The sequence below is a fragment of the Hydractinia symbiolongicarpus genome, chromosome 9 (genome assembly GCF_029227915.1).
Source record: "Hydractinia symbiolongicarpus strain clone_291-10 chromosome 9, HSymV2.1, whole genome shotgun sequence".
Classification (NCBI taxonomy): domain Eukaryota; kingdom Metazoa; phylum Cnidaria; class Hydrozoa; order Anthoathecata; family Hydractiniidae; genus Hydractinia; species Hydractinia symbiolongicarpus.
In genome coordinates, this window is record NC_079883.1 from 11137278 (window position 1) to 11157816 (window position 20539).

Sequence of the window (20539 nt, forward strand, 5' to 3'; positions counted from 1 at the left end):
AATTCTTCGTGATAACATTCAGGGAATCACAAAACCTGCTATTCGACGTCTTGCTCGACGAGGTGGTGTCAAACGTATCTCTGGCCTTATCTATGAGGAAACCAGAGGTGTACTGAAGGTTTTCTTAGAGAATGTTATTCGTGATGCTGTAACCTACACAGAGCACGCTAAACGCAAGACCGTTACCGCTATGGATGTTGTTTATGCCTTAAAACGTCAAGGAAGAACTCTTTACGGATTCGGAGGTTAAGCGTTGTCATTGCTCAACAAAAACGGCTATTTTTATAGCCACAAATCTTTTAAAACATTACTTTGTGCACGCTTCCAAATTACACAATGTGTAAAGTCTTGTCACAGTTACATTTATTGCTATACGATACTATGTCATATATGACACAAAAAAAATTTAGAAATACTTTGTAGGGTTAATTTGCCTGGGAGTGTTTCCGTGAAAAGCTGGGTTAAGTTAAATGTAAGCAATAACATGGATCAATGTACTTGTCTTTTCTGCAAGTACAGCTAATAATACGTATGAAAAGTGAAGCTAATCCACACACACACATGGGGAAGTATTTTAAATGTAGGCTAGTGTTCTTAAGCACATTATTTAGAAGTTTTATTAACTTCGGTTAACTTGTAGTGACGCCAAGTAAATGTTTTTTTAAAGATGTGTGGTCTTAAAAAAGACCGTTTGTGTTTGGTAGACGTTGGTTTACTTGCTGCTTGTGTATTTTGTGACGGCTTTTGTTCCTTCACTGACTGCGTGTTTTGCAAGTTCTCCAGGCAAGAGAAGACGTACTGCGGTTTGAATTTCACGAGAAGAGATGGTCGACTTTTTGTTTTGAAGAGCCAAACGCGAAGCTTCGGAAGCAATGCGCTCAAAGATGTCGTTGACAAATGAGTTCATGATGCTCATAGCTTTGCTTGAAACTCCGACATCTGGGTGAACTTGTTTCAAAACATTGTAGATGTAAATAGCATAACTTTCCTTTCTCTTTCTCTTGCGTTTCTTTTCACCAGTTCCACCAATCTTTCCTCCTTTTTTGCCGGCTCTTTTTTCACCTTTCTTGGCTACTTTAGGTGCCTGTTTTCCTCCTTTAGCTGCTGCGTCAGACATGGTTAAAAATTTTTGCTACTTAACTTGTAAATAAGCATTAAACTGCAAGTCAAAACTTTTTGTTTATAAGTAAAAAAATCGGATCGAATTCGATCCGAAAACGCCGATACGCAATTTAATTGGTTAAAAAAAAAATCTTTTGTTTAATACTTAATTATGATTGGTTAAAAAAACATGATTTCGATCCTATTTTTATGATGAAAAAACGAGTAAAGTTTATTTCGTTAACACTTACGTTAAATATTCGTACGTTTTTGTATTAACTTACAAATCAAATCGCAGTTATGTCTGGACGTGGAAAAGGTGGAAAAGCTAAGGCTAAAGCCAAGACAAGATCCTCAAGAGCTGGACTTCAATTTCCAGTCGGTAGAGTGCATAGATTCCTTCGTAGAGGGCACTATGCTAACCGAATTGGATCTGGAGCACCAGTTTACTTAGCAGCCGTCTTGGAATATTTATCTGCTGAGATATTGGAGTTGGCTGGTAACGCAGCAAGAGACAACAAAAAAGCTAGGATTATTCCAAGACATTTACAATTGGCTGTTCGTAATGATGAAGAATTAAACAAACTTTTGAGCGGTGTAACCATTGCAGCTGGTGGTGTTTTGCCAAACATTCAAGCTGTCTTACTCCCAAAGAAGAACGACAAAGGACAGAAGAAGTAAACCGCTACACTCAGAAAACAACGGCTATTTTTATAGCCACACATCTTTAAAAAAACATTGTTTTTTTCACAAAACTATAACCTTAAAGTCTAATAGATAATCCATGCATACGCCTTGTCCTAAGTAACTCAAAGAAATTAAATAAAAAAATTTGATCACAACGTCAAAATAAATTGCACGTATTTGCCCCTACTAATGTCTACGGCCATACCACGATGAACACACCCGTTCTCGTCTGATCACGGAAGTTAAGCATCGTCGGGCCGGGATAGTACTTGGATGGGGGACCGCCTGGGAACTCCCGGTGTCGTAGGCTTTTCATTTTCATTTGTTGCCTTTTCATTTCAATGGTGCTGTGATATATTTCTTGTTATAACAATTAAGGAACGTGGCGGTTGTTGAAAGTGTTTCCTATGACATTTTCCTACGACATTTTCAGGTGATAGTACGAGAAAAAAGAGCTTTCAAATGCATACAAACTCGATCTATTGCCGATCATCCAATAACCCTGACGGAATGGCAAATAAAATAAAATTCCGCCGCCTTCCGAGGACTTATATCGCAATCACGTTTCGTAACAGCCAAGCGAGGTTTTACCTTAGCGTTTAAGTCACCACCGACATTTGGCCGCGCAACTTTTCTAAGCTCATTCATTTTGACTTAAGGAGGGGGCGAGCGCGGACGCAGGCCCCCACTACCAGAAATTGTACGGTCGAGTTACTGACGTTTGCAGTAATCGCAGAGGTCAGCCCAAGCGTAGTGCAATGCAAGAGCCTCACTCTGGAAGAAAACCCTCATTGATCAGTCTTTACTTCCCCGTCAGGTAAGTATGAGTTGGAACTGCACCGTAGCATGAGGGTACCCTTCAAAGTTTGTTAATGCTTGTGGCTTGAGTGTGTTATAAACTGCCGTGTCGCGGGGCATAGGCTGTATTCTCCCCCAGTGTACGCGTTTTGTTCCCGCCGTAGACTATGCAGAGTGCCGTCGGAAAGAGGACTGCTATTATTCTTTTATTGCTTATGTGGGCCGCCATCGGTAATAGTGCAACACCAAGGCAACCCGTGGTCACGGCGTGAATGAATCCACCTCCATGACCCAAGGCCAAAAATCAGATTAATATACTGACCATTCAGAGAATGGCCTACCAGATATTAAACTGATAAGAACAGATACTACACTTGATCTTAGCCATTAGGCCGAGAAGCGATAAAGAACAAGCGTTGCCATGATAGGCATCGTCCACACACCGTAACTGCTTGTGGAGCATGTCACGTTACTGTAAAGCTTACAACTGTCACCGCGTACGGATGGACGGCGACATAGTAAAAATCACGGCTGTTGATTTAGCCGTAGGATGGAGAGCGACTGTAGCGAGTGGATGGTAACTTACATGAATGCTAACAAAGGCGACGATACTAAGTGCGTGATATTACTTTCCAATATGACTGCGTACATTCCGTTTATCAACGCATTACGCCAGAACGTGCGCGCGCGTTACACAGTAGACCATGCAGCCGAAATGCGACAGTGCGACCCTGCCAGGAGTCGAACCTGGAATCCCCTGATTCGTAGTCAGATGCCTTATCCATTGGGCCACAGGGCCATGCTTATGACTTCGCCCCATCGTTATTTTGGCTTGCGCATTCGTTTTACTTACGACAGAATTCTTCGTGTTTGTAGCCATGAAAGAAAGGGACTTCTGTGAGTGAATTTTTTTACTGTGGTCTAATAAAAAAGTCGAAACGCAGTGCCCAATATATGAATTGCTCCTAATAGCCGGAAACAGGCCGTGTCGATGATGTAGGCCGACATACGCAACGCAAACCAAAGAACGCTTTATGAAAATCCTAACACGGGCGCGGAAGAAGCCCAAATTAACAGAGTAGATGTAATGCTGAAGACCTCAAACTCCAGCAGCTTCTCTTTCAGACTATTGCGTCGTGCTACAAATAAAAATTAACATGCTTTCGCATAGTCGCGGCTCCCAAAACGGACATTATACGATGTACAGAAACACACATTTCTGTTTTCGCGCCAAATCAATTCCCGGGAGTGGTACTTTTACGTCCGCATACTTCGCACCGTCTTAAATTATATCTCATTTACACGGTAATGTTTAGTATACTTCTACTGTGATAACAAGCATCGTTTATCGTTGGATTGTTGTAAGAAAACATTAAAAATGAGTGAAGCAGCTTCTCCAAAGAAAATCGCACCCAAGAAGAAACCTGCTGCAAAGAAGACAGCTGATCACCCTAAATATGTGGACATGATCAAGGCTGCTATCGCTACCCTAAAGGAACGCGGTGGTTCATCTCGCCAAGCTATTACAAAATATATTCATGCAAATTACAAAGTTGCTGAAAACTCAGATCATCATCTGAAAATGGCTCTTAAACGAGGAGTAACATCAGGCGATTTGATTCAAACTAAAGGCACTGGTGCTTCTGGATCATTCAAGCTAGGTCAGGTAAAAAAAGAAAAACCTAAGAAAAAGGCCGCAGCAAAAAAGCCAACGGCAAAGAAGCCTACTGCAAAGAAAAGTACACCAAAAAAGAAGCCAGCAAAGAAGAGCACGCCAAAGAAAGCAGCAAAGAAGCCTGCCACAAAGAAAGCCTCGGCTAAGAAACCAGCAGCTAAGAAACCCACAAAGAAGCCTGTTGCTAAAAAACCTGCAGCAAAGAAGGTCAAAAAGACTCCCAAAAAGGCAGCAAAGAAGACCGCAAAAAAATAATTTGTGTGTATCTGGCTATTACATTAACAAACGGCTATTTTTATAGCCACACATTTACAAAAAAACATTATCTTGGTACAAAGTTAAACTTGTTTAAGTCACTTAAACAGTTAAAAAAGAGTAATTTTAAGATTAGATTCCCTAAGTTTAAGTATTTTCGTTTTTAAATTTCTTATTTTCTTGCTTTTACTTTTCTTGCCCTTCATATTTTTAACATTGTCAAACTTTATGTAGCATAAAATTTTTATGTAGCATAAAATTTAAACAGAAAGCAGAACAAAGTTTGATATAAAAAGCTAGCCGTAATATTTTTTATGGATGTGTGGCTATAAAAATAGCCGTTTTTTGTTTGGTAAGATGCTTAGGCACGTTCCCCACGAATTCTTCTTGCCAACTGGATGTCTTTAGGCATGATTGTAACTCGTTTTGCGTGAATGGCACACAAGTTAGTATCCTCGAACAAGCCAACAAGGTACGCTTCAGAAGCCTCTTGCAGAGCCATAACGGCTGTGCTCTGGAATCGCAGATCTGTTTTGAAGTCCTGAGCAATTTCTCGCACAAGACGCTGGAAAGGCAACTTGCGGATCAAGAGCTCGGTTGACTTCTGGTATCTTCTGATTTCTCTGAGAGCAACTGTACCAGGTCTGTAACGATGTGGTTTTTTCACTCCTCCAGTAGCTGGTGCGCTTTTCCTCGCAGCTTTAGTGGCGAGTTGTTTTCGTGGAGCCTTTCCTCCAGTAGATTTACGTGCAGTTTGCTTTGTACGAGCCATATTTTAAGAAGTCGATGTAGTACGGATACACAAGACGGTCTAAAATGCACTATCGCGCCAAAGTTTTATTTCTCATATTGATTGACAGCTAAGGTTCAAAACAAACCATTTGATTGGTGCTAAGAAAGTAATTTCTGATTGGCTGCATAATGACATTACGCTCATTACTTTAACATTTTTATAAAATCTGTGTTTTTTGGCTACGGGAAAACGGCTGTATCTTCTGATACACAAAAGCTTTTGACTTTTTTTTTTTTTAGTAAGTAGCAGAAGGTTTGGCGAATTCCAACGATGCCAAATTTATTGCCTTACTGAAACATTAAGACCACGAATTTTTAAAAAAACTACAGTTTTACTTAAAAAAATGTACAAAATGTTCGGAACATTTTGTAATGACGCAACTCTATTGGTTAATTAGGGTGTTTCCACGAGCAGTAGGTAATTTTATGGCCTCTTTTTAAAGCTGTCTGAATTCTGTTAACTCAAACGTTGTTTTTGTACTCGTTCTGTACGCAACTATATCAATATGTCTGGACGCGGAAAAGGAGGTAAAGGATTGGGAAAAGGAGGTGCTAAACGTCACCGAAAAATTCTTCGTGATAACATTCAGGGAATCACAAAACCTGCTATTCGACGTCTTGCTCGACGAGGTGGTGTCAAACGTATCTCTGGCCTTATCTATGAGGAAACCAGAGGTGTACTGAAGGTTTTCTTAGAGAATGTTATTCGTGATGCTGTAACCTACACAGAGCACGCTAAACGCAAGACCGTTACCGCTATGGATGTTGTTTATGCCTTAAAACGTCAAGGAAGAACTCTTTACGGATTCGGAGGTTAAGCGTTGTCATTGCTCAACAAAAACGGCTATTTTTATAGCCACAAATCTTTTAAAACATTACTTTGTGCACGCTTCCAAATTACACAATGTGTAAAGTCTTGTCACAGTTACATTTATTGCTATACGATACTATGTCATATATGACACAAAAAAAATTTAGAAATACTTTGTAGGGTTAATTTGCCTGGGAGTGTTTCCGTGAAAAGCTGGGTTAAGTTAAATGTAAGCAATAACATGGATCAATGTACTTGTCTTTTCTGCAAGTACAGCTAATAATACGTATGAAAAGTGAAGCTAATCCACACACACACATGGGGAAGTATTTTAAATGTAGGCTAGTGTTCTTAAGCACATTATTTAGAAGTTTTATTAACTTCGGTTAACTTGTAGTGACGCCAAGTAAATGTTTTTTTAAAGATGTGTGGTCTTAAAAAAGACCGTTTGTGTTTGGTAGACGTTGGTTTACTTGCTGCTTGTGTATTTTGTGACGGCTTTTGTTCCTTCACTGACTGCGTGTTTTGCAAGTTCTCCAGGCAAGAGAAGACGTACTGCGGTTTGAATTTCACGAGAAGAGATGGTCGACTTTTTGTTTTGAAGAGCCAAACGCGAAGCTTCGGAAGCAATGCGCTCAAAGATGTCGTTGACAAATGAGTTCATGATGCTCATAGCTTTGCTTGAAACTCCGACATCTGGGTGAACTTGTTTCAAAAATAGCAAAATAAATAGCATAACTTTCCTTTCTCTTTCTCTTGCGTTTCTTTTCACCAGTTCCACCAATCTTTCCTCCTTTTTTGCCGGCTCTTTTTTCACCTTTCTTGGCTACTTTAGGTGCCTGTTTTCCTCCTTTAGCTGCTGCGTCAGACATGGTTAAAAATTTTTGCTACTTAACTTGTAAATAAGCATTAAACTGCAAGTCAAAACTTTTTGTTTATAAGTAAAAAAATCGGATCGAATTCGATCCGAAAACGCCGATACGCAATTTAATTGGTTAAAAAAAAAATCTTTTGTTTAATACTTAATTATGATTGGTTAAAAAAACATGATTTCGATCCTATTTTTATGATGAAAAAACGAGTAAAGTTTATTTCGTTAACACTTACGTTAAATATTCGTACGTTTTTGTATTAACTTACAAATCAAATCGCAGTTATGTCTGGACGTGGAAAAGGTGGAAAAGCTAAGGCTAAAGCCAAGACAAGATCCTCAAGAGCTGGACTTCAATTTCCAGTCGGTAGAGTGCATAGATTCCTTCGTAGAGGGCACTATGCTAACCGAATTGGATCTGGAGCACCAGTTTACTTAGCAGCCGTCTTGGAATATTTATCTGCTGAGATATTGGAGTTGGCTGGTAACGCAGCAAGAGACAACAAAAAAGCTAGGATTATTCCAAGACATTTACAATTGGCTGTTCGTAATGATGAAGAATTAAACAAACTTTTGAGCGGTGTAACCATTGCAGCTGGTGGTGTTTTGCCAAACATTCAAGCTGTCTTACTCCCAAAGAAGAACGACAAAGGACAGAAGAAGTAAACCGCTACACTCAGAAAACAACGGCTATTTTTATAGCCACACATCTTTAAAAAAACATTGTTTTTTTCACAAAACTATAACCTTAAAGTCTAATAGATAATCCATGCATACGCCTTGTCCTAAGTAACTCAAAGAAATTAAATAAAAAAATTTGATCACAACGTCAAAATAAATTGCACGTATTTGCCCCTACTAATGTCTACGGCCATACCACGATGAACACACCCGTTCTCGTCTGATCACGGAAGTTAAGCATCGTCGGGCCGGGATAGTACTTGGATGGGGGACCGCCTGGGAACTCCCGGTGTCGTAGGCTTTTCATTTTCATTTGTTGCCTTTTCATTTCAATGGTGCTGTGATATATTTCTTGTTATAACAATTAAGGAACGTGGCGGTTGTTGAAAGTGTTTCCTATGACATTTTCCTACGACATTTTCAGGTGATAGTACGAGAAAAAAGAGCTTTCAAATGCATACAAACTCGATCTATTGCCGATCATCCAATAACCCTGACGGAATGGCAAATAAAATAAAATTCCGCCGCCTTCCGAGGACTTATATCGCAATCACGTTTCGTAACAGCCAAGCGAGGTTTTACCTTAGCGTTTAAGTCACCACCGACATTTGGCCGCGCAACTTTTCTAAGCTCATTCATTTTGACTTAAGGAGGGGGCGAGCGCGGACGCAGGCCCCCACTACCAGAAATTGTACGGTCGAGTTACTGACGTTTGCAGTAATCGCAGAGGTCAGCCCAAGCGTAGTGCAATGCAAGAGCCTCACTCTGGAAGAAAACCCTCATTGATCAGTCTTTACTTCCCCGTCAGGTAAGTATGAGTTGGAACTGCACCGTAGCATGAGGGTACCCTTCAAAGTTTGTTAATGCTTGTGGCTTGAGTGTGTTATAAACTGCCGTGTCGCGGGGCATAGGCTGTATTCTCCCCCAGTGTACGCGTTTTGTTCCCGCCGTAGACTATGCAGAGTGCCGTCGGAAAGAGGACTGCTATTATTCTTTTATTGCTTATGTGGGCCGCCATCGGTAATAGTGCAACACCAAGGCAACCCGTGGTCACGGCGTGAATGAATCCACCTCCATGACCCAAGGCCAAAAATCAGATTAATATACTGACCATTCAGAGAATGGCCTACCAGATATTAAACTGATAAGAACAGATACTACACTTGATCTTAGCCATTAGGCCGAGAAGCGATAAAGAACAAGCGTTGCCATGATAGGCATCGTCCACACACCGTAACTGCTTGTGGAGCATGTCACGTTACTGTAAAGCTTACAACTGTCACCGCGTACGGATGGACGGCGACATAGTAAAAATCACGGCTGTTGATTTAGCCGTAGGATGGAGAGCGACTGTAGCGAGTGGATGGTAACTTACATGAATGCTAACAAAGGCGACGATACTAAGTGCGTGATATTACTTTCCAATATGACTGCGTACATTCCGTTTATCAACGCATTACGCCAGAACGTGCGCGCGCGTTACACAGTAGACCATGCAGCCGAAATGCGACAGTGCGACCCTGCCAGGAGTCGAACCTGGAATCCCCTGATTCGTAGTCAGATGCCTTATCCATTGGGCCACAGGGCCATGCTTATGACTTCGCCCCATCGTTATTTTGGCTTGCGCATTCGTTTTACTTACGACAGAATTCTTCGTGTTTGTAGCCATGAAAGAAAGGGACTTCTGTGAGTGAATTTTTTTACTGTGGTCTAAAGCCATATTTTAAGAAGTCGATGTAGTACGGATACACAAGACGGTCTAAAATGCACTATCGCGCCAAAGTTTTATTTCTCATATTGATTGACAGCTAAGGTTCAAAACAAACCATTTGATTGGTGCTAAGAAAGTAATTTCTGATTGGCTGCATAATGACATTACGCTCATTACTTTAACATTTTTATAAAATCTGTGTTTTTTGGCTACGGGAAAACGGCTGTATCTTCTGATACACAAAAGCTTTTGACTTTTTTTTTTTTTAGTAAGTAGCAGAAGGTTTGGCGAATTCCAACGATGCCAAATTTATTGCCTTACTGAAACATTAAGACCACGAATTTTTAAAAAAACTACAGTTTTACTTAAAAAAATGTACAAAATGTTCGGAACATTTTGTAATGACGCAACTCTATTGGTTAATTAGGGTGTTTCCACGAGCAGTAGGTAATTTTATGGCCTCTTTTTAAAGCTGTCTGAATTCTGTTAACTCAAACGTTGTTTTTGTACTCGTTCTGTACGCAACTATATCAATATGTCTGGACGCGGAAAAGGAGGTAAAGGATTGGGAAAAGGAGGTGCTAAACGTCACCGAAAAATTCTTCGTGATAACATTCAGGGAATCACAAAACCTGCTATTCGACGTCTTGCTCGACGAGGTGGTGTCAAACGTATCTCTGGCCTTATCTATGAGGAAACCAGAGGTGTACTGAAGGTTTTCTTAGAGAATGTTATTCGTGATGCTGTAACCTACACAGAGCACGCTAAACGCAAGACCGTTACCGCTATGGATGTTGTTTATGCCTTAAAACGTCAAGGAAGAACTCTTTACGGATTCGGAGGTTAAGCGTTGTCATTGCTCAACAAAAACGGCTATTTTTATAGCCACAAATCTTTTAAAACATTACTTTGTGCACGCTTCCAAATTACACAATGTGTAAAGTCTTGTCACAGTTACATTTATTGCTATACGATACTATGTCATATATGACACAAAAAAAATTTAGAAATACTTTGTAGGGTTAATTTGCCTGGGAGTGTTTCCGTGAAAAGCTGGGTTAAGTTAAATGTAAGCAATAACATGGATCAATGTACTTGTCTTTTCTGCAAGTACAGCTAATAATACGTATGAAAAGTGAAGCTAATCCACACACACACATGGGGAAGTATTTTAAATGTAGGCTAGTGTTCTTAAGCACATTATTTAGAAGTTTTATTAACTTCGGTTAACTTGTAGTGACGCCAAGTAAATGTTTTTTTAAAGATGTGTGGTCTTAAAAAAGACCGTTTGTGTTTGGTAGACGTTGGTTTACTTGCTGCTTGTGTATTTTGTGACGGCTTTTGTTCCTTCACTGACTGCGTGTTTTGCAAGTTCTCCAGGCAAGAGAAGACGTACTGCGGTTTGAATTTCACGAGAAGAGATGGTCGACTTTTTGTTTTGAAGAGCCAAACGCGAAGCTTCGGAAGCAATGCGCTCAAAGATGTCGTTGACAAATGAGTTCATGATGCTCATAGCTTTGCTTGAAACTCCGACATCTGGGTGAACTTGTTTCAAAACATTGTAGATGTAAATAGCATAACTTTCCTTTCTCTTTCTCTTGCGTTTCTTTTCACCAGTTCCACCAATCTTTCCTCCTTTTTTGCCGGCTCTTTTTTCACCTTTCTTGGCTACTTTAGGTGCCTGTTTTCCTCCTTTAGCTGCTGCGTCAGACATGGTTAAAAATTTTTGCTACTTAACTTGTAAATAAGCATTAAACTGCAAGTCAAAACTTTTTGTTTATAAGTAAAAAAATCGGATCGAATTCGATCCGAAAACGCCGATACGCAATTTAATTGGTTAAAAAAAAAATCTTTTGTTTAATACTTAATTATGATTGGTTAAAAAAACATGATTTCGATCCTATTTTTATGATGAAAAAACGAGTAAAGTTTATTTCGTTAACACTTACGTTAAATATTCGTACGTTTTTGTATTAACTTACAAATCAAATCGCAGTTATGTCTGGACGTGGAAAAGGTGGAAAAGCTAAGGCTAAAGCCAAGACAAGATCCTCAAGAGCTGGACTTCAATTTCCAGTCGGTAGAGTGCATAGATTCCTTCGTAGAGGGCACTATGCTAACCGAATTGGATCTGGAGCACCAGTTTACTTAGCAGCCGTCTTGGAATATTTATCTGCTGAGATATTGGAGTTGGCTGGTAACGCAGCAAGAGACAACAAAAAAGCTAGGATTATTCCAAGACATTTACAATTGGCTGTTCGTAATGATGAAGAATTAAACAAACTTTTGAGCGGTGTAACCATTGCAGCTGGTGGTGTTTTGCCAAACATTCAAGCTGTCTTACTCCCAAAGAAGAACGACAAAGGACAGAAGAAGTAAACCGCTACACTCAGAAAACAACGGCTATTTTTATAGCCACACATCTTTAAAAAAACATTGTTTTTTTCACAAAACTATAACCTTAAAGTCTAATAGATAATCCATGCATACGCCTTGTCCTAAGTAACTCAAAGAAATTAAATAAAAAAATTTGATCACAACGTCAAAATAAATTGCACGTATTTGCCCCTACTAATGTCTACGGCCATACCACGATGAACACACCCGTTCTCGTCTGATCACGGAAGTTAAGCATCGTCGGGCCGGGATAGTACTTGGATGGGGGACCGCCTGGGAACTCCCGGTGTCGTAGGCTTTTCATTTTCATTTGTTGCCTTTTCATTTCAATGGTGCTGTGATATATTTCTTGTTATAACAATTAAGGAACGTGGCGGTTGTTGAAAGTGTTTCCTATGACATTTTCCTACGACATTTTCAGGTGATAGTACGAGAAAAAAGAGCTTTCAAATGCATACAAACTCGATCTATTGCCGATCATCCAATAACCCTGACGGAATGGCAAATAAAATAAAATTCCGCCGCCTTCCGAGGACTTATATCGCAATCACGTTTCGTAACAGCCAAGCGAGGTTTTACCTTAGCGTTTAAGTCACCACCGACATTTGGCCGCGCAACTTTTCTAAGCTCATTCATTTTGACTTAAGGAGGGGGCGAGCGCGGACGCAGGCCCCCACTACCAGAAATTGTACGGTCGAGTTACTGACGTTTGCAGTAATCGCAGAGGTCAGCCCAAGCGTAGTGCAATGCAAGAGCCTCACTCTGGAAGAAAACCCTCATTGATCAGTCTTTACTTCCCCGTCAGGTAAGTATGAGTTGGAACTGCACCGTAGCATGAGGGTACCCTTCAAAGTTTGTTAATGCTTGTGGCTTGAGTGTGTTATAAACTGCCGTGTCGCGGGGCATAGGCTGTATTCTCCCCCAGTGTACGCGTTTTGTTCCCGCCGTAGACTATGCAGAGTGCCGTCGGAAAGAGGACTGCTATTATTCTTTTATTGCTTATGTGGGCCGCCATCGGTAATAGTGCAACACCAAGGCAACCCGTGGTCACGGCGTGAATGAATCCACCTCCATGACCCAAGGCCAAAAATCAGATTAATATACTGACCATTCAGAGAATGGCCTACCAGATATTAAACTGATAAGAACAGATACTACACTTGATCTTAGCCATTAGGCCGAGAAGCGATAAAGAACAAGCGTTGCCATGATAGGCATCGTCCACACACCGTAACTGCTTGTGGAGCATGTCACGTTACTGTAAAGCTTACAACTGTCACCGCGTACGGATGGACGGCGACATAGTAAAAATCACGGCTGTTGATTTAGCCGTAGGATGGAGAGCGACTGTAGCGAGTGGATGGTAACTTACATGAATGCTAACAAAGGCGACGATACTAAGTGCGTGATATTACTTTCCAATATGACTGCGTACATTCCGTTTATCAACGCATTACGCCAGAACGTGCGCGCGCGTTACACAGTAGACCATGCAGCCGAAATGCGACAGTGCGACCCTGCCAGGAGTCGAACCTGGAATCCCCTGATTCGTAGTCAGATGCCTTATCCATTGGGCCACAGGGCCATGCTTATGACTTCGCCCCATCGTTATTTTGGCTTGCGCATTCGTTTTACTTACGACAGAATTCTTCGTGTTTGTAGCCATGAAAGAAAGGGACTTCTGTGAGTGAATTTTTTTACTGTGGTCTAATAAAAAAGTCGAAACGCAGTGCCCAATATATGAATTGCTCCTAATAGCCGGAAACAGGCCGTGTCGATGATGTAGGCCGACATACGCAACGCAAACCAAAGAACGCTTTATGAAAATCCTAACACGGGCGCGGAAGAAGCCCAAATTAACAGAGTAGATGTAATGCTGAAGACCTCAAACTCCAGCAGCTTCTCTTTCAGACTATTGCGTCGTGCTACAAATAAAAATTAACATGCTTTCGCATAGTCGCGGCACCCAAAACGGACATTATACGATGTACAGAAACACACATTTCTGTTTTCGCGCCAAATCAATTCCCGGGAGTGGTACTTTTACGTCCGCATACTTCGCACCGTCTTAAATTATATCTCATTTACACGGTAATGTTTAGTATACTTCTACTGTGATAACAAGCATCGTTTATCGTTGGATTGTTGTAAGAAAACATTAAAAATGAGTGAAGCAGCTTCTCCAAAGAAAATCGCACCCAAGAAGAAACCTGCTGCAAAGAAGACAGCTGATCACCCTAAATATGTGGACATGATCAAGGCTGCTATCGCTACCCTAAAGGAACGCGGTGGTTCATCTCGCCAAGCTATTACAAAATATATTCATGCAAATTACAAAGTTGCTGAAAACTCAGATCATCATCTGAAAATGGCTCTTAAACGAGGAGTAACATCAGGCGATTTGATTCAAACTAAAGGCACTGGTGCTTCTGGATCATTCAAGCTAGGTCAGGTAAAAAAAGAAAAACCTAAGAAAAAGGCCGCAGCAAAAAAGCCAACGGCAAAGAAGCCTACTGCAAAGAAAAGTACACCAAAAAAGAAGCCAGCAAAGAAGAGCACGCCAAAGAAAGCAGCAAAGAAGCCTGCCACAAAGAAAGCCTCGGCTAAGAAACCAGCAGCTAAGAAACCCACAAAGAAGCCTGTTGCTAAAAAACCTGCAGCAAAGAAGGTCAAAAAGACTCCCAAAAAGGCAGCAAAGAAGACCGCAAAAAAATAATTTGTGTGTATCTGGCTATTACATTAACAAACGGCTATTTTTATAGCCACACATTTACAAAAAAACATTATCTTGGTACAAAGTTAAACTTGTTTAAGTCACTTAAACAGTTAAAAAAGAGTAATTTTAAGATTAGATTCCCTAAGTTTAAGTATTTTCGTTTTTAAATTTCTTATTTTCTTGCTTTTACTTTTCTTGCCCTTCATATTTTTAACATTGTCAAACTTTATGTAGCATAAAATTTTTATGTAGCATAAAATTTAAACAGAAAGCAGAACAAAGTTTGATATAAAAAGCTATTATGCACTATTACCGATGGCGGCCCACATAAGCAATAAAAGAATAATAGCAGTCCTCTTTCCGACGGCACTCTGCATAGTCTACGGCGGGAACAAAACGCGTACACTGGGGGAGAATACAGCCTATGCCCCGCGACACGGCAGTTTATAACACACTCAAGCCACAAGCATTAACAAACTTTGAAGGGTACCCTCATGCTACGGTGCAGTTCCAACTCATACTTACCTGACGGGGAAGTAAAGACTGATCAATGAGGGTTTTCTTCCAGAGTGAGGCTCTTGCATTGCACTACGCTTGGGCTGACCTCTGCGATTACTGCAAACGTCAGTAACTCGACCGTACAATTTCTGGTAGTGGGGGCCTGCGTCCGCGCTCGCCCCCTCCTTAAGTCAAAATGAATGAGCTTAGAAAAGTTGCGCGGCCAAATGTCGGTGGTGACTTAAACGCTAAGGTAAAACCTCGCTTGGCTGTTACGAAACGTGATTGCGATATAAGTCCTCGGAAGGCGGCGGAATTTTATTTTATTTGCCATTCCGTCAGGGTTATTGGATGATCGGCAATAGATCGAGTTTGTATGCATTTGAAAGCTCTTTTTTCTCGTACTATCACCTGAAAATGTCGTAGGAAAATGTCATAGGAAACACTTTCAACAACCGCCACGTTCCTTAATTGTTATAACAAGAAATATATCACAGCACCATTGAAATGAAAAGGCAACAAATGAAAATGAAAAGCCTACGACACCGGGAGTTCCCAGGCGGTCCCCCATCCAAGTACTATCCCGGCCCGACGATGCTTAACTTCCGTGATCAGACGAGAACGGGTGTGTTCATCGTGGTATGGCCGTAGACATTAGTAGGGGCAAATACGTGCAATTTATTTTGACGTTGTGATCAAATTTTTTTATTTAATTTCTTTGAGTTACTTAGGACAACCCGTGGTCACGGCGTGAATGAATCCACCTCCATGACCCAAGGCCAAAAATCAGATTAATATACTGACCATTCAGAGAATGGCCTACCAGATATTAAACTGATAAGAACAGATACTACACTTGATCTTAGCCATTAGGCCGAGAAGCGATAAAGAACAAGCGTTGCCATGATAGGCATCGTCCACACACCGTAACTGCTTGTGGAGCATGTCACGTTACTGTAAAGCTTACAACTGTCACCGCGTACGGATGGACGGCGACATAGTAAAAATCACGGCTGTTGATTTAGCCGTAGGATGGAGAGCGACTGTAGCGAGTGGATGGTAACTTACATGAATGCTAACAAAGGCGACGATACTAAGTGCGTGATATTACTTTCCAATATGACTGCGTACATTCCGTTTATCAACGCATTACGCCAGAACGTGCGCGCGCGTTACACAGTAGACCATGCAGCCGAAATGCGACAGTGCGACCCTGCCAGGAGTCGAACCTGGAATCCCCTGATTCGTAGTCAGATGCCTTATCCATTGGGCCACAGGGCCATGCTTATGACTTCGCCCCATCGTTATTTTGGCTTGCGCATTCGTTTTACTTACGACAGAATTCTTCGTGTTTGTAGCCATGAAAGAAAGGGACTTCTGTGAGTGAATTTTTTTACTGTGGTCTAATAAAAAAGTCGAAACGCAGTGCCCAATATATGAATTGCTCCTAATAGCCGGAAACAGGCCGTGTCGATGATGTAGGCCGACATACGCAACGCAAACCAAAGAACGCTTTATGAAAATCCTAACACGGGCGCGGAAGAAGCCCAAATTAACAGAGTAGATGTAATGCTGAAGACCTCAAACTCCAGCAGCTTCTCTTTCAGACTATTGCGTCGTGCTACAAATAAAAATTAACATGCTTTCGCATAGTCGCGGCACCCAAAACGGACATTATACGATGTACAGAAACACACATTTCTGTTTTCGCGCCAAATCAATTCCCGGGAGTGGTACTTTTACGTCCGCATACTTCGCACCGTCTTAAATTATATCTCATTTACACGGTAATGTTTAGTATACTTCTACTGTGATAACAAGCATCGTTTATCGTTGGATTGTTGTAAGAAAACATTAAAAATGAGTGAAGCAGCTTCTCCAAAGAAAATCGCACCCAAGAAGAAACCTGCTGCAAAGAAGACAGCTGATCACCCTAAATATGTGGACATGATCAAGGCTGCTATCGCTACCCTAAAGGAACGCGGTGGTTCATCTCGCCAAGCTATTACAAAATATATTCATGCAAATTACAAAGTTGCTGAAAACTCAGATCATCATCTGAAAATGGCTCTTAAACGAGGAGTAACATCAGGCGATTTGATTCAAACTAAAGGCACTGGTGCTTCTGGATCATTCAAGCTAGGTCAGGTAAAAAAAGAAAAACCTAAGAAAAAGGCCGCAGCAAAAAAGCCAACGGCAAAGAAGCCTACTGCAAAGAAAAGTACACCAAAAAAGAAGCCAGCAAAGAAGAGCACGCCAAAGAAAGCAGCAAAGAAGCCTGCCACAAAGAAAGCCTCGGCTAAGAAACCAGCAGCTAAGAAACCCACAAAGAAGCCTGTTGCTAAAAAACCTGCAGCAAAGAAGGTCAAAAAGACTCCCAAAAAGGCAGCAAAGAAGACCGCAAAAAAATAATTTGTGTGTATCTGGCTATTACATTAACAAACGGCTATTTTTATAGCCACACATTTACAAAAAAACATTATCTTGGTACAAAGTTAAACTTGTTTAAGTCACTTAAACAGTTAAAAAAGAGTAATTTTAAGATTAGATTCCCTAAGTTTAAGTATTTTCGTTTTTAAATTTCTTATTTTCTTGCTTTTACTTTTCTTGCCCTTCATATTTTTAACATTGTCAAACTTTATGTAGCATAAAATTTTTATGTAGCATAAAATTTAAACAGAAAGCAGAACAAAGTTTGATATAAAAAGCTAGCCGTAATATTTTTTATGGATGTGTGGCTATAAAAATAGCCGTTTTTTGTTTGGTAAGATGCTTAGGCACGTTCCCCACGAATTCTTCTTGCCAACTGGATGTCTTTAGGCATGATTGTAACTCGTTTTGCGTGAATGGCACACAAGTTAGTATCCTCGAACAAGCCAACAAGGTACGCTTCAGAAGCCTCTTGCAGAGCCATAACGGCTGTGCTCTGGAATCGCAGATCTGTTTTGAAGTCCTGAGCAATTTCTCGCACAAGACGCTGGAAAGGCAACTTGCGGATCAAGAGCTCGGTTGACTTCTGGTATCTTCTGATTTCTCTGAGAGCAACTGTACCAGGTCTGTAACGATGTGGTTTTTTCACTCCTCCAGTAGCTGGTGCGCTTTTCCTCGCAGCTTTAGTGGCGAGTTGTTTTCGTGGAGCCTTTCCTCCAGTAGATTTACGTGCAGTTTGCTTTGTACGAGCCATATTTTAAGAAGTCGATGTAGTACGGATACACAAGACGGTCTAAAATGCACTATCGCGCCAAAGTTTTATTTCTCATATTGATTGACAGCTAAGGTTCAAAACAAACCATTTGATTGGTGCTAAGAAAGTAATTTCTGATTGGCTGCATAATGACATTACGCTCATTACTTTAACATTTTTATAAAATCTGTGTTTTTTGGCTACGGGAAAACGGCTGTATCTTCTGATACACAAAAGCTTTTGACTTTTTTTTTTTTTAGTAAGTAGCAGAAGGTTTGGCGAATTCCAACGATGCCAAATTTATTGCCTTACTGAAACATTAAGACCACGAATTTTTAAAAAAACTACAGTTTTACTTAAAAAAATGTACAAAATGTTCGGAACATTTTGTAATGACGCAACTCTATTGGTTAATTAGGGTGTTTCCACGAGCAGTAGGTAATTTTATGGCCTCTTTTTAAAGCTGTCTGAATTCTGTTAACTCAAACGTTGTTTTTGTACTCGTTCTGTACGCAACTATATCAATATGTCTGGACGCGGAAAAGGAGGTAAAGGATTGGGAAAAGGAGGTGCTAAACGTCACCGAAAAATTCTTCGTGATAACATTCAGGGAATCACAAAACCTGCTATTCGACGTCTTGCTCGACGAGGTGGTGTCAAACGTATCTCTGGCCTTATCTATGAGGAAACCAGAGGTGTACTGAAGGTTTTCTTAGAGAATGTTATTCGTGATGCTGTAACCTACACAGAGCACGCTAAACGCAAGACCGTTACCGCTATGGATGTTGTTTATGCCTTAAAACGTCAAGGAAGAACTCTTTACGGATTCGGAGGTTAAGCGTTGTCATTGCTCAACAAAAACGGCTATTTTTATAGCCACAAATCTTTTAAAACATTACTTTGTGCACGCTTCCAAATTACACAATGTGTAAAGTCTTGTCACAGTTACATTTATTGCTATACGATACTATGTCATATATGACACAAAAAAAATTTAGAAATACTTTGTAGGGTTAATTTGCCTGGGAGTGTTTCCGTGAAAAGCTGGGTTAAGTTAAATGTAAGCAATAACATGGATCAATGTACTTGTCTTTTCTGCAAGTACAGCTAATAATACGTATGAAAAGTGAAGCTAATCCACACACACACATGGGGAAGTATTTTAAATGTAGGCTAGTGTTCTTAAGCACATTATTTAGAAGTTTTATTAACTTCGGTTAACTTGTAGTGACGCCAAGTAAATGTTTTTTTAAAGATGTGTGGTCTTAAAAAAGACCGTTTGTGTTTGGTAGACGTTGGTTTACTTGCTGCTTGTGTATTTTGTGACGGCTTTTGTTCCTTCACTGACTGCGTGTTTTGCAAGTTCTCCAGGCAAGAGAAGACGTACTGCGGTTTGAATTTCACGAGAAGAGATGGTCGACTTTTTGTTTTGAAGAGCCAAACGCGAAGCTTCGGAAGCAATGCGCTCAAAGATGTCGTTGACAAATGAGTTCATGATGCTCATAGCTTTGCTTGAAACTCCGACATCTGGGTGAACTTGTTTCAAAACATTGTAGATGTAAATAGCATAACTTTCCTTTCTCTTTCTCTTGCGTTTCTTTTCACCAGTTCCACCAATCTTTCCTCCTTTTTTGCCGGCTCTTTTTTCACCTTTCTTGGCTACTTTAGGTGCCTGTTTTCCTCCTTTAGCTGCTGCGTCAGACATGGTTAAAAATTTTTGCTACTTAACTTGTAAATAAGCATTAAACTGCAAGTCAAAACTTTTTGTTTATAAGTAAAAAAATCGGATCGAATTCGATCCGAAAACGCCGATACGCAATTTAATTGGTTAAAAAAAAAATCTTTTGTTTAATACTTAATTATGATTGGTTAAAAAAACATGATTTCGATCCTATTTTTATGATGAAAAAACGAGTAAAGTTTATTTCGTTAACACTTACGTTAAATATTCGTACGTTTTTGTATTAACTTACAAATCAAATCGCAGTTATGTCTGGACGTGGAAAAGGTGGAAAAGCTAAGGCTAAAGCCAAGACAAGATCCTCAAGAGCTGGACTTCAATTTCCAGTCGGTAGAGTGCATAGATTCCTTCGTAGAGGGCACTATGCTAACCGAATTGGATCTGGAGCACCAGTTTACTTAGCAGCCGTCTTGGAATATTTATCTGCTGAGATATTGGAGTTGGCTGGTAACGCAGCAAGAGACAACAAAAAAGCTAGGATTATTCCAAGACATTTACAATTGGCTGTTCGTAATGATGAAGAATTAAACAAACTTTTGAGCGGTGTAACCATTGCAGCTGGTGGTGTTTTGCCAAACATTCAAGCTGTCTTACTCCCAAAGAAGAACGACAAAGGACAGA

The 20539-nt window shown here is 40.4% G+C and overlaps 15 non-coding genes and 1 pseudogene across 15 annotated transcripts; 4 read left to right on the forward strand and 12 right to left on the reverse strand.

The window, feature by feature from the left end:
- Positions 1–1979: 1979 nt before the first annotated feature.
- LOC130658269 (5S ribosomal RNA) lies at positions 1980–2098 on the forward strand. The gene has a single exon (XR_008985486.1). It is a non-coding gene; the product is annotated as a 5S ribosomal RNA (ribosomal RNA).
- A 350-nt stretch (positions 2099–2448) lies between these two features.
- Positions 2449–2613, reverse strand: LOC130660226 (U1 spliceosomal RNA). Its single transcript, XR_008987427.1, has one exon. It is a non-coding gene; the product is annotated as a U1 spliceosomal RNA (small nuclear RNA).
- Positions 2614–2798: 185 nt separating this feature from the next.
- LOC130661268 (U2 spliceosomal RNA) lies at positions 2799–2990 on the reverse strand. Its single transcript, XR_008988462.1, has one exon. It is a non-coding gene; the product is annotated as a U2 spliceosomal RNA (small nuclear RNA).
- Positions 2991–3312: 322 nt separating this feature from the next.
- Positions 3313–3385, reverse strand: Trnar-acg (transfer RNA arginine (anticodon ACG)). The gene has a single exon. It is a non-coding gene; the product is annotated as a tRNA-Arg (tRNA).
- A 4468-nt stretch (positions 3386–7853) lies between these two features.
- LOC130658270 (5S ribosomal RNA) lies at positions 7854–7972 on the forward strand. The gene has a single exon (XR_008985487.1). It is a non-coding gene; the product is annotated as a 5S ribosomal RNA (ribosomal RNA).
- Positions 7973–8322: 350 nt separating this feature from the next.
- On the reverse strand, positions 8323–8487 carry LOC130660227 (U1 spliceosomal RNA). Its single transcript, XR_008987428.1, has one exon. It is a non-coding gene; the product is annotated as a U1 spliceosomal RNA (small nuclear RNA).
- A 185-nt stretch (positions 8488–8672) lies between these two features.
- LOC130661269 (U2 spliceosomal RNA) lies at positions 8673–8864 on the reverse strand. The gene has a single exon (XR_008988463.1). It is a non-coding gene; the product is annotated as a U2 spliceosomal RNA (small nuclear RNA).
- Positions 8865–9186: 322 nt separating this feature from the next.
- On the reverse strand, positions 9187–9259 carry Trnar-acg (transfer RNA arginine (anticodon ACG)). Its single transcript has one exon. It is a non-coding gene; the product is annotated as a tRNA-Arg (tRNA).
- Positions 9260–11958: 2699 nt separating this feature from the next.
- On the forward strand, positions 11959–12077 carry LOC130658271 (5S ribosomal RNA). The gene has a single exon (XR_008985488.1). It is a non-coding gene; the product is annotated as a 5S ribosomal RNA (ribosomal RNA).
- Positions 12078–12427: 350 nt separating this feature from the next.
- LOC130660228 (U1 spliceosomal RNA) lies at positions 12428–12592 on the reverse strand. The gene has a single exon (XR_008987429.1). It is a non-coding gene; the product is annotated as a U1 spliceosomal RNA (small nuclear RNA).
- Positions 12593–12777: 185 nt separating this feature from the next.
- Positions 12778–12969, reverse strand: LOC130661271 (U2 spliceosomal RNA). The gene has a single exon (XR_008988465.1). It is a non-coding gene; the product is annotated as a U2 spliceosomal RNA (small nuclear RNA).
- A 322-nt stretch (positions 12970–13291) lies between these two features.
- Positions 13292–13364, reverse strand: Trnar-acg (transfer RNA arginine (anticodon ACG)). Its single transcript has one exon. It is a non-coding gene; the product is annotated as a tRNA-Arg (tRNA).
- Positions 13365–15012: 1648 nt separating this feature from the next.
- Positions 15013–15177, forward strand: LOC130660229 (U1 spliceosomal RNA). The gene has a single exon (XR_008987430.1). It is a non-coding gene; the product is annotated as a U1 spliceosomal RNA (small nuclear RNA).
- Positions 15178–15527: 350 nt separating this feature from the next.
- LOC130658272 (5S ribosomal RNA) lies at positions 15528–15646 on the reverse strand. The gene has a single exon (XR_008985489.1). It is a non-coding gene; the product is annotated as a 5S ribosomal RNA (ribosomal RNA).
- A 60-nt stretch (positions 15647–15706) lies between these two features.
- On the reverse strand, positions 15707–15879 carry LOC130661524 (U2 spliceosomal RNA; annotated as a pseudogene).
- A 322-nt stretch (positions 15880–16201) lies between these two features.
- Positions 16202–16274, reverse strand: Trnar-acg (transfer RNA arginine (anticodon ACG)). The gene has a single exon. It is a non-coding gene; the product is annotated as a tRNA-Arg (tRNA).
- Between the last annotated feature and the right edge of the window lie 4265 nt (positions 16275–20539).